We start from the raw sequence: 23,693 nt of genomic DNA on the forward strand, positions 1-23,693 counted from the left end.
GCTGTCTGCCCCCTCATCCGATAAACGTAGTAGCCAAGCCTAGACTGGTTCTCCAGGGCACTGTCGGCACTGCTTCCCCAGCTCCTGCAACTCAGTGGGAGTGTAAGGGGTGTAGGTTGTGAACTCAGTCACAGCTGGGTTACTGGCAGCAATTCCCCCGGTGCCCACAGGTTGCTCATCCTTTACCTTTTGCTTTAAGTTAGGCTGAGCGTGGGGGTTGGGAGCTACATTGTCTCCACTTGCGACTTCCACCTCTGCTTCAGAGTCTCCACTGTGGGGCTCACCCTCTAACAGGCGGACCCGAGCTTCCAACGCCTCCCACCAGGACACCTCGTCCCGCACCTGGGCTATTCCAGCATGCTCTTCCTCTGAGTTATGATGCACCGCGGTGAGAACCTCCTCCAATAGGTGGTCCCGAGCTTCCAGCGCCTCCCCCCTGGGCTGCTGGTCCTGTGCCTGAACTATTTCATTAAGTGTGTCCTCCATGTTACTACGCAACATGGTGAGGAACATCCAGCCCATACGGCCGCCTGTACCCTTCGCCTCCTCCAGCAACTGCTCAGCTAGAACCTGCAGGGTCCTCTCCACATTGGCTGGAGAGCCATCCATGTCCTCCCACCCCTCCTCAGGGATCCAACTTCTGAGAACAGTGGTTACCTGGTACCACATATTGTGTGGGGGCCACACATCCTCCTGCCCAGAGTCAGATGCCATTTCTACCTGGCCGGAATCCAGCTCGCCATGCCAGGCATCTGATTGGGTGGAGGCCTCAGTACAAGATGTCTGCAACCCTCAGAGACTACAGAAGCAGCAGATCACCAAAAGGAAGGCGACGCCTTCTATGGCCAAGAGGGTGGTGTGCCATCTGGAGGCTCGAGTCTCCCAGGCAGACGGTGCCTCCCGTTCCCGGCACAGCTCCTCACAGGCCTTCTGAAACTGAATTTTCATATGTATAAACTGCTCCATTACCTTTCGGAGAGTTTCGGCCGACACCATACCCTGCTCGCTGTGCCATGTGTCATGCAGGGTGTCATGCGGGGTCTCTGGTCCCACTCCCCACATAAGAACACAGGATATGGTGAGGCCAAAAAGGAACAGCAGTGGAGCCATAGATAGGGGAGTCACACTACTGTATTCTCGCTGGTGGCCGGGTGAGACACACGAGGAAGGATCCACATGATCTACAATCCTCTGTCTGCTTCTCTGCCTGCCAACCAACCAACCAACCAACCAACCAACAGTTACACAGCAGTTACGTCAGCAGCCAATTGACCAACCAGAAACAGTCAACGGCCAACCACCACCACGCCAGCAGCCCACCTTGTGAGGCGGAGAGGCTGGAAATTGCTTTCTGGGACTCTGTCCCCACAATACCTCAAGCCAGTCTGAGAATGTTAAGGCAGTTTTTGGAGGTGTTAACCGGCTGCCTTCTAGACCACTGGTGCTCTGACTGTAAACACTTATTCTATAGCCCAGCTCCTGTGTCAGTCTATTGGCCTGAGTGGCACAGGCAGCATGAGCCCCGGATTCGGTTGGCCTCCAGTTTCATTACTTCTATAGAATGGAAAGAAGGCAATTATGAAGAATAGTATTCATTTAAATTTGTATTATTTTACCGTTTATTATGTGCATGCATTACTGTCACTTGTTCATTCACTCATTCATTCAATAAACATTTGTCTAGTGACGACTTCTTTAATTAACCTACTCAGCTTTCTTCTCAGTTATACTGCAGAATCAATAAAGTAAAAATTAGCATTGGACTATTATAATAACTCAAGATTTAATTCCTTGTTGAAACACATCAAGAGCTTGAATAAGGTTCTTTTATGTTGTGCATCTCTGTTGCTGGTAAATAATCTTAAACTAAAGAAATATGAGCCAAATTTCAGACCCTCTGACAAAAAAAAAGTTTTCTGGAGATGTGAAAGTAGAAGAAATTCAATCTTATTTGTTTAATGGATTAAAAAGTCTGCACTTTGTTATTATCATGTAGTTGGGGGGAGGGGAAAGAATAGCAGTGTTAACTCAAGTACTTGGATTTGAATACTAGAGTGGTGGTATTGGGAGCATGAGAGTGGTAAACCAGCTAGCATTACAAAAGCTTCAGGAGGCTGAGGTTTTTGCTGTGGGTTGGGTGTCCTTTGCATATGTTAATTTTACTTTAAGTACCAGATAAATAGCTGTTTCAAAAACAAGGCAGTCGTTCCTTCTATCAGGTTACCACCTTGGTGCTTTAAGAATTCAGATGCTCTACAATATACTTTCAATATATAAATTAATTTGAATAGGAAGAACAGTTAAATATGGATTATTCACAGATTATTTTAAAAGGCAAGACCTTATTATTGCCAGCACACATGTCACTAGCTGCTGAGTGACACCATGCATCACATTTCTTGGAAATAAAAGGAGGGCTCCTTTGTTGTAAAGTAATTCATATACTCTTGGGAAATTAGGATACACAACAGATGTAAATCAGCCTTTAATCCAAGTCCCAGTGTGGACAGTGTAGAAGAGAGAGGTGGCAGGAGTCAGGGGGAAAAGAGACTATAACAGGGCCAAAGAATAGAGAATATTCTGTTTCCTAAGTCAGGTTGGACCATTTTTATAAATTATCAGACACCAGTTTATTTCTACATTGTTAAATGTTCTCCTTATTCACTGGAGTTGGAGTGGAGGCTGATGTTAGAAAGATCTCCAGGAGGACCATCCCGGTTTAAAGCACTAGGGCTTCATATCACAGAGACTTGTTCCTAAGCTGTTCCTCTTGGAGGTTCTAATAAGCACGGGATTCCTGCAGGGCAAGTGTCATGCAGGGTGTCATGCGGGGTCTCTGGTCCCGCTTCCCACATAAGAACGCAAGATATGGTGAGGCCAAAAAGGAACACCCACGGAGCCATAGAAAGGGGAGTCATAACACTATAGTCTCGCTGGTGGCTGGTTGGAGACACAGGAAGCAGGAGCCACTTGATCCGAACCCCGCCGTCTGCTTCTCTGCCAACCAACCTCACTTGCCAGCTGCAATCCACCTCTCTACAATCTGCAATCCGCCATCCGTGCTTGCTAGTTTAGCCACAGCAGTTATATTAGTGGGCAATGGCACACTGGTTACAGCTGATGGCCAAGTAGCCAAAGCTAGTGGTCATCTGATCACAGTTGATGGCCGTTTACTACTTGAGCCAACACCTTTCCACGTGAGGCCGAGAGCCTGGAAACTACACTCCTGGCTCTGTCCCCACAGCAAGACACTTGGTAGGTGTGGGGACAGAGCCAGGAGAGAAGTTTCCAGGCTCTCAGCCTCATGTGGAAAGGTGCTGGTTCGGTTATTAGATGGCCATCAGCTGTAATCAGATGGCCATCAGCTGTTACCGGTTAGCCACTAGCCACCAATATAACTGCCGTGGCTACGCTAGCGAGAGTGGATTGTGGCTAGCAAGTGCAGTTAGCAGGCTGATTTTGGATTGCGGACCATGTTGATCCTATTTCCTGTGTCTTGCCTGGCTGCCAGCGAGAATATAGTGGTATGACTCTCCTATGTATGGCTCCGTTTTTGTTCATTTTTGGCCTCACCATATTCTGTGTTCTTGTGTGGGGAGCAGGAGCTGAGTCCCTGCATTACAGTAGGTTATAGAAGAATTATTCCTACACTCTCTTGAAAGCCTCTGGATATCGCATATCCAGCGGTACACGCTTCCCTGCAGACTAAGAACCCTTTGCGGCTTTGTCGTGCGGGAGATCCTGCTTGCTGCACCATTTGTTGAGCGAGGCGGCCTGTGGGATCTCTGGTCCTGCTCCCCATATAGGAACGCAGGATATGGCTAGGCCAAAAAGAAACACCCATGGAGCCATAGATAGGGGAGTCATACAACTATAGTGTCACTGGAGGCATTATAGTCTCACTGCAGGAAGTATAGTCTCACTGGAGGCTGGATCCACACGACCTGCAACCTGCTGTCCACTTCTCTGCCTGCCAACCAACCGACTGACCAACCAACACAGCCACAGCAGTTATCAGTGGCTAATTGGCTAACTGGTTACAGCTGACGGCCAACTAGCCACAGCTGACGGCCATCTACTACCCAAACCAGCACCTCTCCACGTAAGGCTGAGAGCCTGGAAACTGCTCTCTGGGACTCTGTCCCCACAGGCCTGGGTCGTGATGTTAGCACCCTCTTCTTGTGCCCCTTGGAAATCCTCTATTCCCCTTCTCGAATTGCCTCCACACAACCTTGTTTTTGTATGAGCGTCTCATGGGCCAGGTAAGGTGGAGATAGTGATGCTTCACTTTTTCTGTTCAGCTGCTTGCTAGATAGTAAGTCTCCAATGCAGTGCCTACAGATTTCCAATGCTATTGTATTAGCCTAATAAAAGCATAATTCTACTTGGATGCAAAATTAGCAGCAGAACCATATTTTCCTTCTAGCTTCTAATTGGCAACAGTCACAGGCTTTTATTAAACTATTCCAATCAGGTTTTCCCAGCATCATACACTCTGCTTATCACTGGGCCCACCTGCAGCCAGCTCTCTTCCTTGTCTCTTATCAGCAAATCCAATTACTTTCTCCTGTGCTTGCTTTGTGGTTTTGCTTATAGACTCCTGCATACCTCCAAAACAAACCCTACATGGTATTAGGTAAGTTCTATTCTTGATCCTCCCTCCTCCCTACATCAGTTACTACCTTGAAGTGGTGTGTGAGTTCTGGTCTGCCTTCTTTTCTACAAAGAAGTGATCACAGCACTACTATTATTCAAATCTTTTCTTCCTTTTCTGGGTGTGGGGACAGAGTCCCAGAGAGCAGTTTCCAGGCTCTCAGCCTCACATGGAAAGGTGCTGACACGGTTATTAGATGGCCATCAGTTGTAATCAGATGGCCATCCACTGTGGCTGGTTGGCCATTACCTGTAACCAGTTAGCCATTAGCCACTAATATAACTGCCGTACTACTTTAGGGGTTTGGTTGTTGGTTGGTTGGTAGGCAGAGAAGTGGACCATGGATTGGGGATCATGTGGATCCTACTTCCCATCTCTCGCCTGGCTGCCAGCGAGACTGGGGTGCAGGAAGACCCCTTGTTGGGGTACTGGTACTGGCAGATGTTTGCTATTGTGTCTCGACCAGCTGCCATCCAGAATATAGTGGTATGAACCCCCATCCATGGCTCCATTGGTGTTCCTTTTTGGCCTTGCCATATCCTGTGTTCTTATGCATTCTTGTATGGGGAGTGGGACCAAAGACACTGCATGACACATGGCACAGCGAGCAGGGTATGGTGCTGGTCAGGATTTTCAAAGGGGTAATGGAAGTTTATGTGTATGAAAACTCAGTCTCAGAAAGCCTGTGAGGAGTGGCGCAGGGAGCAGGAAATGCAATCTGCCTGGGAGAAACGTGACTTCTCGGTGAATTGGTGTTCCTCTCAAGCTTCCAGATGGCGTGCTGCCCTATTGGCCACGGCAGGCATCGTCTGTTTTTTGGTGGTCCATTGCTGCTGTGGGCTCCTGGAGTTGTGGACACCTTACACTGGGGCCACCACCTACTCAAATACCTGGTGCGGCAAGCAAGTTTCCGGCCAGAGTGAGATAATGATGTCTCACTCTGGGCAGGAGGACATGTGGCCCCCACATAGTGTGTGGTGCCTGGTGGTCACTGTTCTCAGGAGTTGGACCCCATGGAGGGGTGGGAATACGTGGACGGTTCTTCAACCAGTATATGCCAAAGAAAGCGAAGGTTGCTGAAGCTGTGTGGGCTGGGAGGTGCTTGCTGTGGCAGCCTTGATGCGGGACTTCTAGTCCCAGGAAGAAATGCTCGCTGATTCCTTGGTGGAGGATACAGGTGAAGTCAAGATCTTCCCTCACCCCCAGTTTGGGAAGGACTTGGAGCCCTCACCCTGCGGAGAGGGCACACGTTGTAGAGCCAACGTACAGCCCTGGCGAATGACTGTGGACTATGGGGAATTGCCTTCCATCCCTGATTTGATGGACCGCTTGACTGTTTGCTTGGGAACGTACCACCATGTAGTGGAACTGGCGGATGTTTGCTTCCTGTGTCTCACCTGGCTGTCAGGGAGACTGTGGTGCAGAAAGACCCCTTGTTGAGGTTACAGGTGGATGTTTGCTTCCTGTGTCTCAGCCGGCCGCCATTGAGAATAGGTAAGCACCTTGGCTGTGAGCCACTATTGTTCCAGCACAGTACCCTGAGAAACCCTGGCTGTGCCCAGAAAGTAGGTGGACATCGAGGGGCAGCCCCTGGGACATGACTTGAATTGGACTGAAACTTTTTTGTGTGAGCTGGGTTCCTGACACAGGGCCCCTCGCGGAAGACGCTCATCATGTAGATTGTGAGGCGAGACACTGGATGGGTAGAGTGTGGGGGCAGAGTCCCAGAGAGCAGTTTCCAGGCTCTTGGCCTCATGTGGAAAGGTGCTGGCTTGGTTATTAGATGGCCATCAGTTATAATCAGATGGCCATCTGCTGTAGCTGGATGGCCATCAGCTGTTACCAGTTAGCCATTAGCCACTAATATAACTGCCATGGCTACAATAGGGGGTTGGTTGGTTGATTGGTTGGTGGGCAGAGAAGCGGATGGCAGGTAGCGGCTAGCAAGTGGGGTTAGCAATCATGGGTGGCAGATTGCGGATCCTGTGTCTCACCCGGCCGCCAGCAAGACAGACCCCCTGTTGGGGTACTGACGGATGTTTGCTTTTGTGTCTTGACCAGCCACCATCGAGAATAGTGGTATGAACCCCCATCCATGGCTCTGTTGTTGTTCCTTTTTGGCCTCACCATATCCTGTGTTCCTGTGCAGGGAGCGGGACCAGAGACCCTGCATTACACTGGGTCCATGTATTGTTTGACCTTCCTCTTCACTGTTGCTTCCTCCTTCTCTTTTTTTCCTTCTCTTTAGTCAAGTATGCAAAGCATTTTCTAAGCCTCAATTAAGCATGATTAAAAAAAATAATAATAATTCCTTACAAATTCCTGTCCCAAACAACTCCACCTTTTTTATTAATTGCTGTGTTTTTTATGGAAATGTTATTAAGTAATAAGAAAAGGCCAGGCATTTTGGCACTAAATAGAATTAGACCTACCATTTGCTCGGTGGATAAATATGGTGCTCTTGTTAGCCTGCCTTGGTCTCTGTTTCTTCATTTCTCAAGTGGGAAGAATATGATCTACTTTTGAGGAAATGAAGATTACCTGAACTCTGAGGTGGGACCACTGACACTTGGGAGCATTTACTATATTAGCTCAACCCTTCAAAGTTTAGTAAGTTATTTGTTTAATTTTTCCAGCAGTCAAGTAGACATTGGACTAAGAAACTTTGGAGGAATGCAAAAATGAGTAAAATGATGTGTGACTTGGAGAAGTTTGTAACTGAGTGAATAAGACTAGAAGAAGCAAAGTCAAAACCAGATCTAAGAGAAAAAAGAATTTATTAACCCTGCACTTACTTGACTTAAACCTCCAATACATTGTAACAGAAAAGAATATTGCCTTCCAATGGTAAAATTGTATAATTTAATTATTTGCCCCTATTTCTCCTCTCCTCTTTACCTGGGATATACCTCTTAAGAAATAGCAGTAATATCAACAGTTACATAATATCAGTGAAGCATTCTGAGTCAATCAAGTGGCATAGGAAATCAAAATGGTGTCTATGTAATATTAATATTAAATTTAATAACTATTTAAATATTTATAAATTATCTAGCATTTTATATTTGCAAAATGCTTCACAACCACTTTTTACTAATTATTAGATACCACTTATCCCTTGGCACTCAAGTTTCCAGTTGTAGTAGTGCTGATTATTTTTTTTCGTTAATCTTAAAGAAACATTTGTGTTTATCAAGCATTTTTCTAAGTTCTCATAACCAAAGTATTGGATCACATGGAAAAAAAATCACAACAGAGATAGACATTATTTTTGCAGCATCTCCTACAATCATTTTAGAGTTCAGAAAAGTGAAATGATTCATCCAAGTTCACAGAGCTGTCCTATTAATGGCTGGGCATATAGAAGTCCTGGATTACTGAATCCCTGAGGTTTCGTTCCTGAGTATATGGAAACCAGAAAACTAGCTGTGCTAACTAGATTAGTTAGAACTGTAATTTGGTGACCAAATCTGAGCGATGTGCTTACATTTTCCCAGAGTTACATACTCTGTGTGACTAGAGTAGTACCTAGAACTGCTGAAGTTCAGATTCATCTAAAGTATGAAGGGTTTCATACTAAATGCATTTCCCAATATAGGTTGTGATGCCTTAAAATCAGTATCATTCATGACTTTTCCCCCTACTATCTGTGATCTCAAATGCCTTTGTTCATGCTCTGTTAGATTATGTACTACATGACAGAAGTCTGCTTCATGTTCCTCTCTATAGTTACTGACTTCTGAGCACAATAACAGCGGCCCATACAAGAAGGATATCAAGTTATTTCCAAAGTGACCCCAAAGAAGTGCAGTCACAATCTTGGAAGGTTGATATCTGCCTTTGCACTTGGTTACTCTAGAAAATATCATAAATTGAAGTAAGAGGAAAAAAGTCATGAGAAGTTATCTATAAGTGAATAAAATAATAAAAATTAAAAGGCAAGACTAGAATAAGACTTTAAGGTTTGTTGACGCAATAATATCCATGAGCATTTTTTTTTTCTGCTCCATAAGACCACCCAACAATCTGACCAGACTCTCCTATGACTAAAATCACATTTTTCAATTTATTCTTGTAAAATATTTAGGTCACGTCCACTCTCCATCTTGGATGTAAGAAATCAGAGGCCCCTGAGTAATTTTCACAGAATCAAATGGCATGTTACTTGTGGGGTGGAAGCCAGGATTATTGACCTTTAATTTGAACTCAGATAACCTTAACTCCCATGGTAGCAAAGGGAATGAAAAGTCCAGATGGAGACAATCAGTTTTATAAATACATCCTGGTGTTTCTGTGCTGATGTACTATTGCTGCTAATGATGATGGTGATGAGAAGATACTTTAATTTAAAAAAAAAACCAAAAACAGTTAAAAAACTATTTATTGGGTGCTTTCATAATGGTAGGCACTTTACTGATCCCTTATAAGAACGCTATGAAGTGGGTTTTATATCCCCAATTTACAGGAGATTGGTCTATCTAACTTAGGCTATTAATATGAAAGAGTTCTGAAGTGCTAGGAATAAAGAAACAAACATTCACAATTGAGCTTTCATCTAACTGTTGCCCAGGCTAAGGTAGCATTAAAAGTGCCGGCACTGTTGGCAACAAATCCACTAGGCTTCTTCTCAAACTGCGGTCTTTAGACTAGTTGCATTAGAATTATCTGGGGGAACTTGGAACAAGCAGATTCTAAAATTCTACCAGATTTACTAAAGCAGAAGCTCTAAGATAACACCTAAGAATCTGCATTTTTTGCAAGTTTCCTGTGTAATTCATATGCAAGCTGAAATTTGAGAACAATTGGCTTGTACGAAAGTGGGAATGAAATTGTGAAACCCTGAATAGCTGTTGTACAAAGAGGGAATTTAATATTACTTCAAAGAAAGCATTATAACTTCTGTCGCTGGGGCAATAGAAGAAGGTTCTTTTTAATATCAGGTTCAATCTAAAAGACTTATTTCCAGTCCATAGCTTACTCCCATTGCAGCATCAGTGTTCAAGAGAAAAAAGAAATACAGTGGAAGAGTTATAGCTATATAGAGAGAATAGAGAGTTGACAGGGAGTAACCATTTCTATTTGTATAGTTTGCAACTTTCTGAGTGTTATCACATATATTAATCTTTTATGAAGGGAACTGACATTTGATAGTTTGATGTGTAAAGGTGCTTTATTTCCCCCTTACTATCATAGGAAAGTCCTGGATAGAGACCATGGATTTTCCAATAGCTATAGCCCAGGAAAAGAAATAGAACATTCCCAGTACCTCAGAAGCCCTCACCTCACACCTAAAGTGGCTCTTCCCAATCAGTTCCCTTTCATCCTCCCGACCACAGGTAACTACAATCCTGCCTGCCATGGTAACTATTTTTTTTTTGGTCATTTTATTTTTTAGAAATATTTTATTTATTTATTTATTTATTTATTTATTTATTTATTTATTTATGTTATTAAATTTATTGGGGTGACATGGGTTAGTAAAATTATATATTTCAAGAGTACAATTCTATAATACATTATCTGTGTATTGCATTCTGTGTTTACCACTTAGTTCCCTTTCCATCATATATTTGACCCCCTTTACCTTCTACCATCCCCCCTCCCTCCTTACCCTCTGGTAACCACTAAACTGTTGTCTGTGTCTATGAGGTTTTGCTTGTTTGTTTGTCTTGTTTATTTGTTGCTTTCAGTTTTATATCCCACATAACTGAAAGCAGGATCCTTCTCACCACACACAAAAGTTTAGTTTTTCTGAATTTTAAATTTTGCACAAATGGAATCATAAATATATATTTTGTGTCTGATTTTTTAAACTCAATATTAAGTTTTTGAAATATATCCATATTGTTTTATGAAGCTATAATTGATTTATTTTTATTATTTTATAGTATTTCATTATTTGAACATACAACAATTTATTTCTCAGTTCTACTCTTGATAGACATTTTCTTTCTGTACTTTTTCATATGTTTATTTGCTGTTTAGATATCCTCTTTTGTGAAGTACCTACTAAAATTGAAAGAAAAAAAAAACACCTCAATTTTCCCCCACACTTTGTCTGTAAAATACTTGTGATCCATATTCAGGTGGTTGGCTCCTGTTCCTATTCATCAGGTAAGGGGCTCTGTGTAATTAGACAGTGCTAGTAATCTAAGATGTCACTTTAAAAATTCCTGCAACTAGTGGATCAAAAAAAAGTTCAATGAATAAAAAATTCCATGGCCAATATCCTTAGGAAACATTATGTAAAATACTCACTTCTTAGATATTCATAATGAGCATTTATAATAATAAAAGTTCTAAAGAGCAATGTAGAAAAGGAAAATAGTCAACATTATTTAATCCAACTTTTCAGAAACATATTTAAATTTAGAATATCTGATACCATCTAATGCAACAACTGTTCTATGACCACATTTTAGAAAATCTGTTTTAGAAGAGTTTCCTCTTGTTGGATTTTAACATTATAGGTCAGCAAGTGAAGAATCACGATAAAAAACTTCAAAGAGGATATAATTATCTCAGATAAAGACTAGCAAAGGATTGAAAATGCAAAAGTGTTTCATTTAGATTGGTTTTCTGTAGTTTCTCTAAATATTTGAGTAATTAAAAAACTAATAACTGATACTAAAGAGTACTATAGAAATGATTATAAAAGTCAGATTCACACATCAGAAAGTGGACAAATGCAATTATATTTCCAAAATCTATTAATGGCTCAATTATTTCATAGATCAGACAATTAGATGGTTGTTCATTAATGATAATTTGTGTGTACATGTGTGCATGTGCATGTGCCTGTGTGTGTGTTGTATGTGTATGTGTGATGGAAAAAAATCACAGCTTTTTAGTGTTTAAAGGCAATGACTTAGGATCAAGTAGAGTTGAGTGTACGTTTTGTTTTAACATTTTTTGTTGTTGTTGAATTTTCAGTTTGGATATGTACAGTGATTTGGCTTTTCCAAATTTCTCACTAGTAAATAGCATTTCCTGAAGTGCAAAAGTTAACACTCAACTCAAAAATCCTCAGCTTTTTCTTTACGCTTAAGAAAAAAGAGTTTAGAAAGATTAATTACCTAGAAATAGTGTTATTAAAGAAAGCTGTCAATAAAACGGACACAGAACTTTTCTTTATAATCACTAATTTGCTTCTATTATGGAGAAATTTACCATTTATGAATAAAATACTTTTACTGTTAGATTATTTGTTGCTATTTTTATATAACAGCAAAATTAAATGGGCCACTAAATTTACCATCACCTCATAGCTTCTATATCCCTAAAATATATTTACTATGCCCCAATAATGCATCTGTGCAAATTACACACACTGATTGGCCCCTGATATAGAAAACTGACTGGAGATCACACTCACTTACCTCTTTTAGCCTCAAGCCTCTTGGCTTTCTTTGCTTGTTACTTGGGACAATGGTTAGTTATTGTGAGAATGCAGCTGTAATTGGGAAAAGCACTAAATTTGAGGGAAGTGAGAATTTGTAAGCAGCCTAGTGAGTCTGGGAAATTTTCCAACTCTATAATGCTACACCAAAGTACAGAAGCAAATTGAATCTTACCAGGTGACATCAAACCAAATTTATACATGGAGTCTCACTGACAATATCCTTCTTAAGAAACTAATTGTAATAAAACATTTTTCCCCCCCAAAATGAATGAAAGTTTACATTCATTTTGAAATTCCTTCTATTTAAATTCCTTACCTTTTTACAGAAAATTATAACAAAATCATAAGTCCATATTATTATTAAGAGAATAACTTTTGTGATATAAATATTCCACAACCATCTGGAAAAATAAATGCAAAATTAGAAAGTGTAACTAAACTGAATGTTGATAATGATGTTAGTTACTAAAATTGCTGAGCCTGTGCTCTCAGATTGCAAAATTTAAGTGTTTTCCTTGTTAAAATGGGGATATTTTAAATTTTCGAGGCTAGGATTATGATTAAGAGTTAATCACAAACTCATCATCAGTACTTTCCAATCTACTGTTGGATTTTTAATTTATGCAAGATGGTTTTAGGTATTTTATTTCTAGCTATATAGAAAATTAAACTGAGCAATTCTCTACTTCATGTATCAAGGATATTTGTTTCTTCTAGACAAAATATTTGTGAAAATTATTTTTCTCTAAAAATATTTTGCATTAAGACTTGCTATACTTTTTGGGGTATGAATCATATTTGCTCTTCCTCCTTCTCCTGAAGCAGGGCCTCGTTGGGACTCCCATAGTAGAGGCCTCACTGCATCCCTGGCCTCACATTTCCTTGACTTATATAACTTAGTAAAAGATCATCCCCCTGCAGCTTGGGCTCAGAATGTCCCTTATCCCAGTTTCCTGCTTTAGAAAATTACCCTGAAACTTATGATTAATACCCTTATGCTTATTGATCACAATGTCTATGGTCTAGCATTCTTCCCAGGCTATTCCTATAATTATTCCTAGGTTGCTGATGCCCCCAGGGAACCATGCAGACCCCTGAACTGTCATGTAGCCTCTGGAGGAATGCCCAGATTTTCCCTCAAATACCCTAAGCTGGTCTGAGACTGTTAAGGCAGTTTTTGTTTTTTTGTTTTTAATTAGTTTCAGGTGTATAAGACAATGTACTGCTTAGATATTTACACCCCTCACAAAGTGATAACTCCCCCGATCAACTACCCCTCTGACATCGTATACAGCTGTTACAATTCTGTTGACTCTATTCCTTCTGCTGTCCTCCACATCCTGTGACTATGTATGTGTATATATCAACCATATGTTATAGTTGACATTCAGTATTATTCAGCTTCAGCTTCAGGTGGACACTGCAGTGGTCAGGCACCTAAGGCAGTTTTTGAAGGTGTTAACCTGCTGCCTTCTCAGACCACCAGTGCTCTGACAATAGCACTTATTCTAAATAGCCCACCTCCTACATATGTCGGTCTATTGGCTGAGCGGCACAGGCAGTAGGAGCCCTGGATTCAGTTGCCCTTCGGTTTCACTCCTTCTTCAAGCAATTTGCTCCCTTTCTTTCTTTCTGTAGTATATTTTTATATAATTATTTCCTGTAATCCCCTTCAGGTAATTAATTGGAATTTTTAGCTTTTTATTATTTTCAATATAAAACCCTAGTTTTCCTATATATTTAGTATTTTTCTCTTCTTCCTCCTTTCATCTTCTTATAATTATGTAGCCTTTTGCCTATATAACCCAATACTAACTTCTCTATGCTCTGTTGTATTTACACAACTAATTTTAACTTGTCTTGAACTCATTACACTCCCTGATATTCCTCCTATTTGATCAATCCATCAAAATGTGCTTATTGAATATTGACAATAAATGTAAAATGTTTATAAGAGATAATTCCTGCTATAACCTTGCTTAGTGAGATAAGAAAAAATGCACACTAAATAATTAAAGAGTATCAATTAATTAAGCACTAAATTATAGTGGAAATTTCCAGAGAGTCTCAATGTTTGTTGTACCAACAGAGCTTTTCTGGAAAAGTTGTTTAAAAGTGATTTTTTTATGTCTGCAGTGCATCACTCTTTATGTCACGCATTACCTTGGCTACCCTGGGCTACAACTGATTGTGCTAGAAACCTCTACCTTAGCCAAAGGCTACAGACTGAAATGAAACACCTATGGAAGGCCAGCAGGTTGTGAGGGGGCCTGGCATGAACTGTGCCCTATCGAACATTCTATATGGAATTCTATATTGAACAGAATCAGCTTCATCCTTTTGTGACATTTGGATACAAAATATATAGGGATATTTTGGAAGTTATAATAGCAGTAAAAGATAAACAGAATGAAAAGATTAGTTGTCTGGGAAGGAAAGCAGAGTTCGCCACCCTAAAATATTCATTTTGGGATATTGATTATTTTAAGCTGGTTATTTTTAAGAAACAAAAAAATCTTTGACCTTCCCCCTAACTGCCTAAAAGGAATCTAGATAGAGGACCTGCTCCAGGAAGGGAGATATCATCACAGATAATTATAGTTTAATATAAACTAGTGTGATAGAGAAGAACCTGGGAAGGCCCATTGCATAAAAGTCCTCTTTGAGTCCCATAGTGAAAGATGGCCTAGCAAACATTTCTTTACAAAACATTTGCTTTCCCATCTCCATGTGAATTGCCTTCCTGCCCTTTGGAGTCCCCTACCCCTTTTCCTTAGCTCCACAATGGCCTACAAAACCTCAACTGCCCAATGCCTCCCTGGATCTCATATCTTATGGCACCCTTGCATCCACATCGTAATAAACTTTGGACATTTTCTCATGTTAATCCTATCTCATGTTAATTTGATTATTAGTCAGCTAGAAAAACTTAGAAGGTGGGAGGAAATTTATTTTTGTGTGTGTGTATGCCCCCATACCAAGAAGGTAAAATTACTAGAGAGTAGTTTTGGCAGATGATAACCTGAAAACACTCCTGATGCAAGCAATTAAAAATGGTAAATAAACATACAGATATCTCTTTAAACTGAAAACAAAACAGATACCTAGGACCTAATAGGCAAAAAATAATCTGGAAGCTAGAGAGGAATGGAAATTCTGGTGCTGGTATCTGTTTTGGGAATCCAGAGGGTCAGATTTTAATCCTCATAGGAATGAATGGAAGATCAGACCTTAGGCCCAGGCAAGGCAGGGAGTTGGAACTGAAACCTAGACATAAAGATTGGGCACTTAAATGGTTGAGGAAGGAAGAACCAGAAAGAATCGGTGCATAAGCACAGAGGTTAAAAAGATGCCAGTGTTTCTTGGTCTGAGCTCTGGGTGGACAATTATAGTCTACTTTGAGAATTTTTAAACTTTGGATTTCAAATTTGCATTAGCTACATGGTTAGATATCTTCCAAACTGATATACCAGCTTAAAACTTGGATCCAGGGTAGTGATAATTCTAGAGTGCCTTACAGAAATAAATGCAATATCTCTGGAGTATCTCCATTATTCCAAGGAATCAAGTTCACAATCCAAAATATAAAAACAATCAAACAAACAAAAAAACTGAAGAAATTACCTACCTTTAGTGACAAAGAGGCCATGCAAAGAACTATAAACATGGAAAATATGAAAACAAGAGTAAGAGTAAGAAGTTTAATTAAGAATGTCAGAAGGAGAAACTAGAGAAAATTGGGAGAAGACATTGGAATAGATAATGGCCAGAAAATTTTTATACCTGTTGGAAAAATATGAATCCTCAGATCCAGAAAGCATTCATATCTTAGGTATTGTAAATATTGTCCCCACTTCATAGAGAAATTGCAGAATCCCAAAAAGAGAATAAGAAGAGCTTATAAAATAAATGATATGGTACTTTAAAAAGGTGGCAATATTTGTACCCTAGATTTCTTATCACAGTAATATATGCCAGAAGGACAATGGAACATCGTCCAATCTGGAGAGAAAATTGCTATAACTGATATAGCTTGAATTATACACTTAGAGTATTATCATTCTTTAATGAGAAAAAAAATAAAGACATTTTCAGACAGGCAAAGACTATTACTATCAATAGATCTTAATAACGGAATCACTAAAGAATGAATTTTTGGTACAAAAAAATTAAAATAGAAGTATGAAATGAATGTAAAGGATAAGTAAGAGTGTTTAGAGCTATGTGCATAAACATGAACACAATTTTATGTAAAACAAATAATATTATCAACAAAAATAATAGTAGATATTAATAACAATACCTAATTTAATGTGTATAAAACTAAGATAGCAATAACATAGTCTATGGGATCGAAGTTATCAGAATGTATATTAATTTCACTTAAAACTACCTGTCCCAGACCATCTCACTCAACACTCCTAGACCTCTCTCAGTCTTTCTGGTCTCAGGATTTATGTTCTCCTTTGTAATTTGGAAAATGGTGCCATTCCAACATTTTACCTTTCATATATACCTTAACCTGCACTCTCCCTTCAGGTACATTGTTCCCTTGACTAAACAGTCTGCATGGTCCCAGCTGGCCCCTCACGATTCTATGTCTTAAAGCCCCTTTTCTTAAAGGGCAGCTCTCTATCAAATTGGTGCAAACTCAATGGGCAGATTTTAGACACTACAGAATGCTCAAGTTCTTGGCTTAAAGTTTGCAAATACTAAAAGGTAAAGGTGTATATACTCATAGATGTTCGTCTATAAACGTTAAATTCCACTGCTGTTGTATTTATAGAAATATTCTCTTTTTTTTTTTTTTTTTTTTTTTTTGGCAAGATCAAGGACAGTTTCCTAGAACTTTATGGTAGGAAATAGAAGTATCTGAATGAAACGCTCCCTTTCTCTGGTGTATAGATGGTTGTTTATTCTTGCCCTTTTCCACCCGCATCCCAGTCACATCTCTAAAATGAGCTTATGGGGAAATTAGAGTTTTCAGGTCATCAGAAAAGAATTTTGGAGTACAATTTGGGCTCCTAGTCATAGCCCCTGTTTGTTTCCACTCCCTTGGGCCTCTTGAGTAAGGCCTTAAAGAAGAAAGACCCTGGAGATTGCCTATCCCAACATAGTTGGTGTATGAAGCAACAAGAACTATAACACTTTAAAATAAATTGCATTAACCTTTTCACTGTGTTAACTGATTTCAAGTTTGTTCTCCAAAATGTGTCAAAAATCCACAGAAAATAATTACAGTATTTATATTTTTAAATAAATACAGTTAAGGTGCTATATTTTATTAAAATAAATTATTACTTTAAATTATAAAAATTTCCTATTGTTATTCATTCTTGAAAAACACAAAACTATAGAAAAATGTACATCTATTTTCCTAAACTTCCCTTCTGGAACACTGATCTCATGGGGTAAAGTTGAACGCCACAGTCAGCAGCATGGAAATATCATTCGACTATAGAGGAACATCGCAGCAAAAATGTTAAATCAGATAACAAATGAGACTTGAAGGCAAAAAAAAAAATCTTTATTAAAGCAGAAGAGACTTTTTGTACGTCCTCTAATTTTAACTTTGTGCTTAAAAGATAGATCCATGTAGTTTTATTATTATTATAACTATTATTTGCATATGGGAGGACACTTATATTACAATTATTTGGGGAACGGAAATCAGAACAGCAGCCTAGATATTCTAAGTGGGATATCAATGGAGTAAAAACAAAAATGGAAAGGACAGAGACTACTTTCTACCAGATAGATCTGAGATAATTTTTGAAGACATCTGAACTGAAAAATAAAAAATGAGTACAATTCTAACATGAGTTAAGTTAAAAAGATAGATAAACATAGGGCATTTTTATAAAATATTTGCCAATTCCTTATGACAATAGGAGTTTAAGGTACTGACTCAAAACTTTGAAGTGCTTAGTGCTTCCTTTGAAGTGCTGCTCCCCATGTGCCCTATAACATCTCATTGTTTGTCCAGCCATACAGCAGCAGATAACTTACTGCTATCCCTTTGGGACTCTGGTTTATTACATATATTTCCAGTATCTTCTTGGTGTGGGTCTGTCATGCAGGGTGGCATGCGGGGTCTCTAGTCCCACTCCCCACATAAGAACGCAGGATATGATGAGGCCAAAAAGGAACACCCACGGAGCCATAGATAGGGGAGTCATACCACTATCTTCTTGCTGGCAGCTGGGTTGGAGACACAGGAAGCAGGAGCCACACGACCCACAGCCTGACGTCCGCTTCTCTGCCAACCAACCTCACTTGCTAACTGTAATCCACCAGCTGATATTCTGCCTGCCAATCAACCAACTGACCAATCAACCAACCAACTCAGCCATGGCAGTTGTATCAGTGGCTAATTGGCTATCTGGTTACAGCTGATGGCCAACCAATGACAGCTGACGGCCATGTACTACCCGAGCCAGCACCTTTCCATGTGAGGCTGAGAGCCTGGAAACTGCTCTCTGGGACTCTGTCCCCACAGGGTCCTTGATGTCAAATGACAGACATGGACATTGTAATGAAGGCAGTATTATAAAGGACCAATGCTACTCTACGAGGGAAATATGAAGCAGAGGAGAGGTAGTACTAGAATCAGTGTGATAAATGAGCAATTAAGCCATTTACTGCTGGGTGTTTTTGATTCTGTGTTAGCCAATGAAATTGATCTGTAATTGCTCCTATTTTGTTCTTTTTTATCAGTTGCTATATATATATTTTTTATTCACAGTGCAGCTATCATTAACGATAGTTACGCTCATACTGGGAGGGTGAGTCTCAAGTGCAATAAGGTGAAACTGGGAAAAGGATTCAGAGATGCACATTTTCCTAAAATACCTTCTCCTTCTGTTGCTGCAGCCCTTGCCAGTTGTGGTAGGCTGTATAATGGTCCTAATGTCCAGAACTTGTGAATGTTACCTCATATAGGACATTATAGATGTGACTAAGTTAAGAACCTTAAGATGAGATTATCCTAGATTATCTAGGTGGGCCCTAAATAAGAGTGAGGCAGAGGGAGATTTGACACTGAAGCAAGATGTTATTTGAGGATTATGAACAATGAAATTTAGGAATACAGGTCTAGAAGGTGGAAAGGGCAAGGAGAAGGTTTCTCCCAGAGCTCCTGGGAGGAGCATAGCCCTATCAACACTTAGATTTTGGTCCAGTGAAACTTATTACAGACTTCTGAGTTCCAGAACAGTAAGAGAATAAATGTGTGTTGTTTTAAGCCGCTAAATTTGTGATAATTTGTTGCAACCACAGGAAACTAATACTCCAGTCAAGAATTTACTGAACAACACATTTGTTCAAAAACTATTTTCATCATTATAGTAGAATAGGAAGAAACATAAAAACAGGTCTCTGCTCATAAAAACAGGTCTCTGCTCTTAAAGACTGCCTTTACAAACTAATTAGTCAACAACACTAGCAGAATATTACTATTTTAAGCTAGAATGTGCACTAAATATCACTAACCATGCTACGAAATAAAACAAAACAAAACAAAGAAATACTACATGATTGGACATCAGAAGTTGCTTCAAGGAGAAAACAGACTGGTTCTCAGAGGTAGAGGCAGGGTCTAGAAGATGGAATAAATGAAGAACAGTCCGAATACTGGTATGACCATGGTAGATGTGAGGGTGTAGTGCTAAATGAGATTAATTAGAGAAAATGGAAGAATTACTGTGTTAGAGCCAAGGAAGGAACATGGCATTTGATACAGTGTGTAAAAATAGTAATTTGTTGTATGTTTCTCTTAAGTAGGAATAATTGCATATAAGCTATTCCATAGCTACTTGGGGTTCAGGTTTAGGGTAAAGGGTAGGCTCCTTTAAAAATTCTTCCCAATGATCTTGCTTCCTTGTGTTCACCCCTTGCACACCCCCTTGTATTCCCCTCCTCTGACATATGGGCTGGACTTAGTGACTTGCTTCTAGTGAACAGAATATGGTAAAAGTAATAGGAGGTTACTTCTGAGGTTAAGTTATAGAAATTATAAATGACTGTGACTTTGTCTTGTTTGTGCCTTCTCTCTTTCTTGCTCTCACTTTGATGAAGCCAGGTGTCCTGTTGGGAGCTGTCCTATCAAGATGCTTATGTGGCAAGGTCAATAGTCAACACTGAACTGAAGTCCTTGGTTCAACAACCATCAAGGAGCTGAATTCTGACAGCCACATGTGTAAGACTGGAAGTGACTTACCCCTAGTGAAGGACTGAAATGAATGCATCAAGGTTGCACTGTTGTGAGAGACCATGAGCCAGAGGCACCTAGCTAAGTCAAGCCCTGTTCGTGATTCACAGACATTGTGAAAACATAAGTGTTTACCATTTTCAGCTATGCAGTTTTAGGGTTACTTTGTTACACAGTGAGATATAACTAATACAGAGTAAATCACGGTTTTACTACTTTCTCTTTAGTCTCTCCATCATGCCAACTAAGGTTGAGACCCCTTATGTATGGAATAGTCAATGTCTCCACAAGGAAAATTCACCCATCCACACTGTAATTTGCATGGCAAGGAATAAGGCAGATAGGGTTGGTAGAAGCATAGCATAGAACTATAACGTGGGACAATAAGTTGACCAATTTTCCACAGTGGAATAACTCTAATTATCCTCTCTGTCTTCCTCATATTTGGTTAATATTTAAAACCCTGTATATAGTGGACATTTTTGTTTCTTTGTTTTCTTGTTTGTTTTTCTAATTTTCATTTTTGACTGCCAAAAATAAGAGACACTGATGTATTTCTTTGAAGTGATTAAGATTTTTATTATCAATACAGCCTGAAGTTTTTGAATAATAATAAAATGTAGCTTTAAAAGAAATAGTAATTAACAAAATTAAGCAAATAAAGTTTGCTTAAGATAAAGTATAATTAAGATAAAAAATGCTTAACAATTTGTACTTCCTAATCCTTTCATCTTCTCACCTATCCCCCACAACTCCTTTCTCATCTAGCAATCATCAGTTTGTTCTCTGTATCTATCAGTCTATTTCTGTTTTGTTTCTTCGTTTATTCTGTACTTTAGATTCCATATATAAGTGAGATCATATAATATTTGTCTCTCTCAGTCTGATTTATTTCACTTAGCATAATATACTGTAGGTCCATCCATGTTATTGCAAATGGTAAGATTTCATTCTTTTTTATGGCCAAGTAATATTCCATTGTTATATACCGGGAGTGCCAAAAACGAATACAAATGGCACTTGGGCCAACGTTGCTCAGGCAGTAGTTCGCCGTCATCAGAAGTGTCTGGACTCTGATGGTAACCACTTTGAGCACCTCTTGTAAATTGCAAAAGTGAAACATGACTTGTATTCATCTTCTGTTATTGGTATATGTTGAATATTATAATTTTAATATAGCTTTCCTTTCTTAAAATGTGCATACATTTTTTTGGCACTCTCTATATGTACCACTTCTTCATCCAATCATCTATTGATGGACACAGATTGCTTCCATATCTTGACTATTGTAAATAATGCTGCAATGAACATAGGAGTACAGATATCTTTTTGAATTAATGTTTTGGATATTTTCAGATAAATACCCAGAAGTGGAATTTCTGGGTCATAAGGTAGTTCTATTTTTAATTTTTTTGAGGGACCGCCATACTGGTTTTCATAGTGGCTGCACCAATTTGTAATATTACCAACAGTGCAAAAGGGTTCCCTTTTCTCTACATCCTTGCCAACACTTGTTGTTTTTCGATTTATTGGTGAAGGCTATTATGACAAGTATGAGGTAATACCTCATTGTGGTTTTAATTTGAATTTCTCTGACGATTAGTGATGTTGAGCATCTTTTCGTATGTTGATTGGCCATCTGTATGTCCTCTTTGCAGAAATGTCTCTTCCAGCTCCTGCCCTTTTTTAAATTGTACAAGGTGTGATAAAAAAATACGGTGAATGTCTAAATTTAAAAAAAAAAAATTATTACAGTAAAAGACACATTGCCATTAATCCCTCACAAAATGCTCACCCTTTCTTCGAACACACTTATCCCATCATTCTTGCCAAGTTCTGAAACAGTTCTGGAAGTCCTTTTTTGGTGAGTGTCTAGTTGCGCTATTGTGGCTGCCTTGATGTCCTGAATCGATTCAAAACTTTTACCTTTCATCGTCATTTTGATTTTGGGGAAGAGCCAGAAGTCTCCCAGTGCCAGATCTGGTGAATAAGGTGGATGAGGACTTACCATAATGTTTCTATTGATGAAATTGCTGAACCAGAAGCGATGTATGATACGGAGCCTTTCCATTGTGATCAACAAATAGGATGAATGCGGCTGCCAAGTGCCATCCAATGGAAAGGTAGGGATCTTCAATATAGGAAGTGGCATGTTGAACCTTAGTAACAGCATGTGACAAGTTTCAATTTGTTTGGTGCATTCAGTCATTCAGGTGTGAGCTGTGGTTGAGGGAAGGTGTGTTTTAAAATTTGCCCTAAATCATCCTCCATCATGACGACTTTCTGTGTCACACATCAGTACTGGTATACGGCAATTTCTGTCAAATAAAAACATTATGGTGTGTCCTCATCCACCTTATTCACTGGATCTGGCACTGTGAGACTTCTGGCTCTTCCCCAAATTCAAAATATTTCAGGACATCGAGGCAGCCACAAAAGGAAACTAAACACATCCATGAAAGAGGACTTACAAAACTGCTTCAGAAAGTGGCAAGAACGCAAGATGGGATAACTGTGTTTGAAAGTGAGGGGAGTATTTTGAGGGGGATTAATAGCAATGTGTCTTTTACTGTAATAATTTATTTTTTAATTTAAACATTCACCATGTTGATTGATCTCACCTCACATTGTTAGTTTTTTTTGGTATTAAATTGTATTAGTTCTTTATAAATGTTGCATGCTAACCTCTTATCAGATATATCATTGGCAAATATTTTCTGACATTCAGTAGGTTGTATTTTCATTTTATTGACCTTTTTTTTTTTTTTTTTTTGCTGTGCAAAAACTTTTCCCATTTATTTATTTTTATTTTTTGTTTCCTTTTTCCCAAGGAGATATATCAGAAAAAATATTACTAAGCAATGTCAGAGAGTTTACTGCCTATATTTTCTTCTAGCAGTTTTATGGTTTGGGGGGTCTTCTATATAAGTCTTTAATCTATTTTGAGTTTGTTCTTTTATATGGTGTAACAAGGTGGTCCAGTTTCATTATTTTTGTATATATCTGTCCAGTGTTTCAAACAGCATTTATTGAAGAGATTTATTCCCTATTCTATAATCTTGCCTCCTTTTCCAGATATTTACTGATCATATAGGTATGGGTTTGTTTGTGGGCTCTCTACCCCGTTCCATTAATCTATGTGTCTGGGTTTTTTGTGCCATAACATGCTGTTTTGATTAATATAGACTTGTAGTGTAGTTTGATATCAGGTATTGTGACACCTCTAACTTTGTTCTTTCTCAAGATTGCTTTGGCTATTCAGGGTCTTTTTTCATTCCATATACATTCTAAGATTTTTTTTTTCTAGTTCTGTGAAAACTGCCATTGGTGTTTTGATAGTGATTGTGTTGAATCTGTGGGTTGTTTTGAGTAGTACAGACATTTTAATGATGTTAATTCTTACTATCCATGAGCACGGTATTTGCTTC

The sequence above is a fragment of the Rhinolophus sinicus genome, linkage group LG12, assembly GCF_036562045.2.
Source record: "Rhinolophus sinicus isolate RSC01 linkage group LG12, ASM3656204v1, whole genome shotgun sequence".
In the NCBI taxonomy this organism is placed as follows: domain Eukaryota; kingdom Metazoa; phylum Chordata; class Mammalia; order Chiroptera; family Rhinolophidae; genus Rhinolophus; species Rhinolophus sinicus.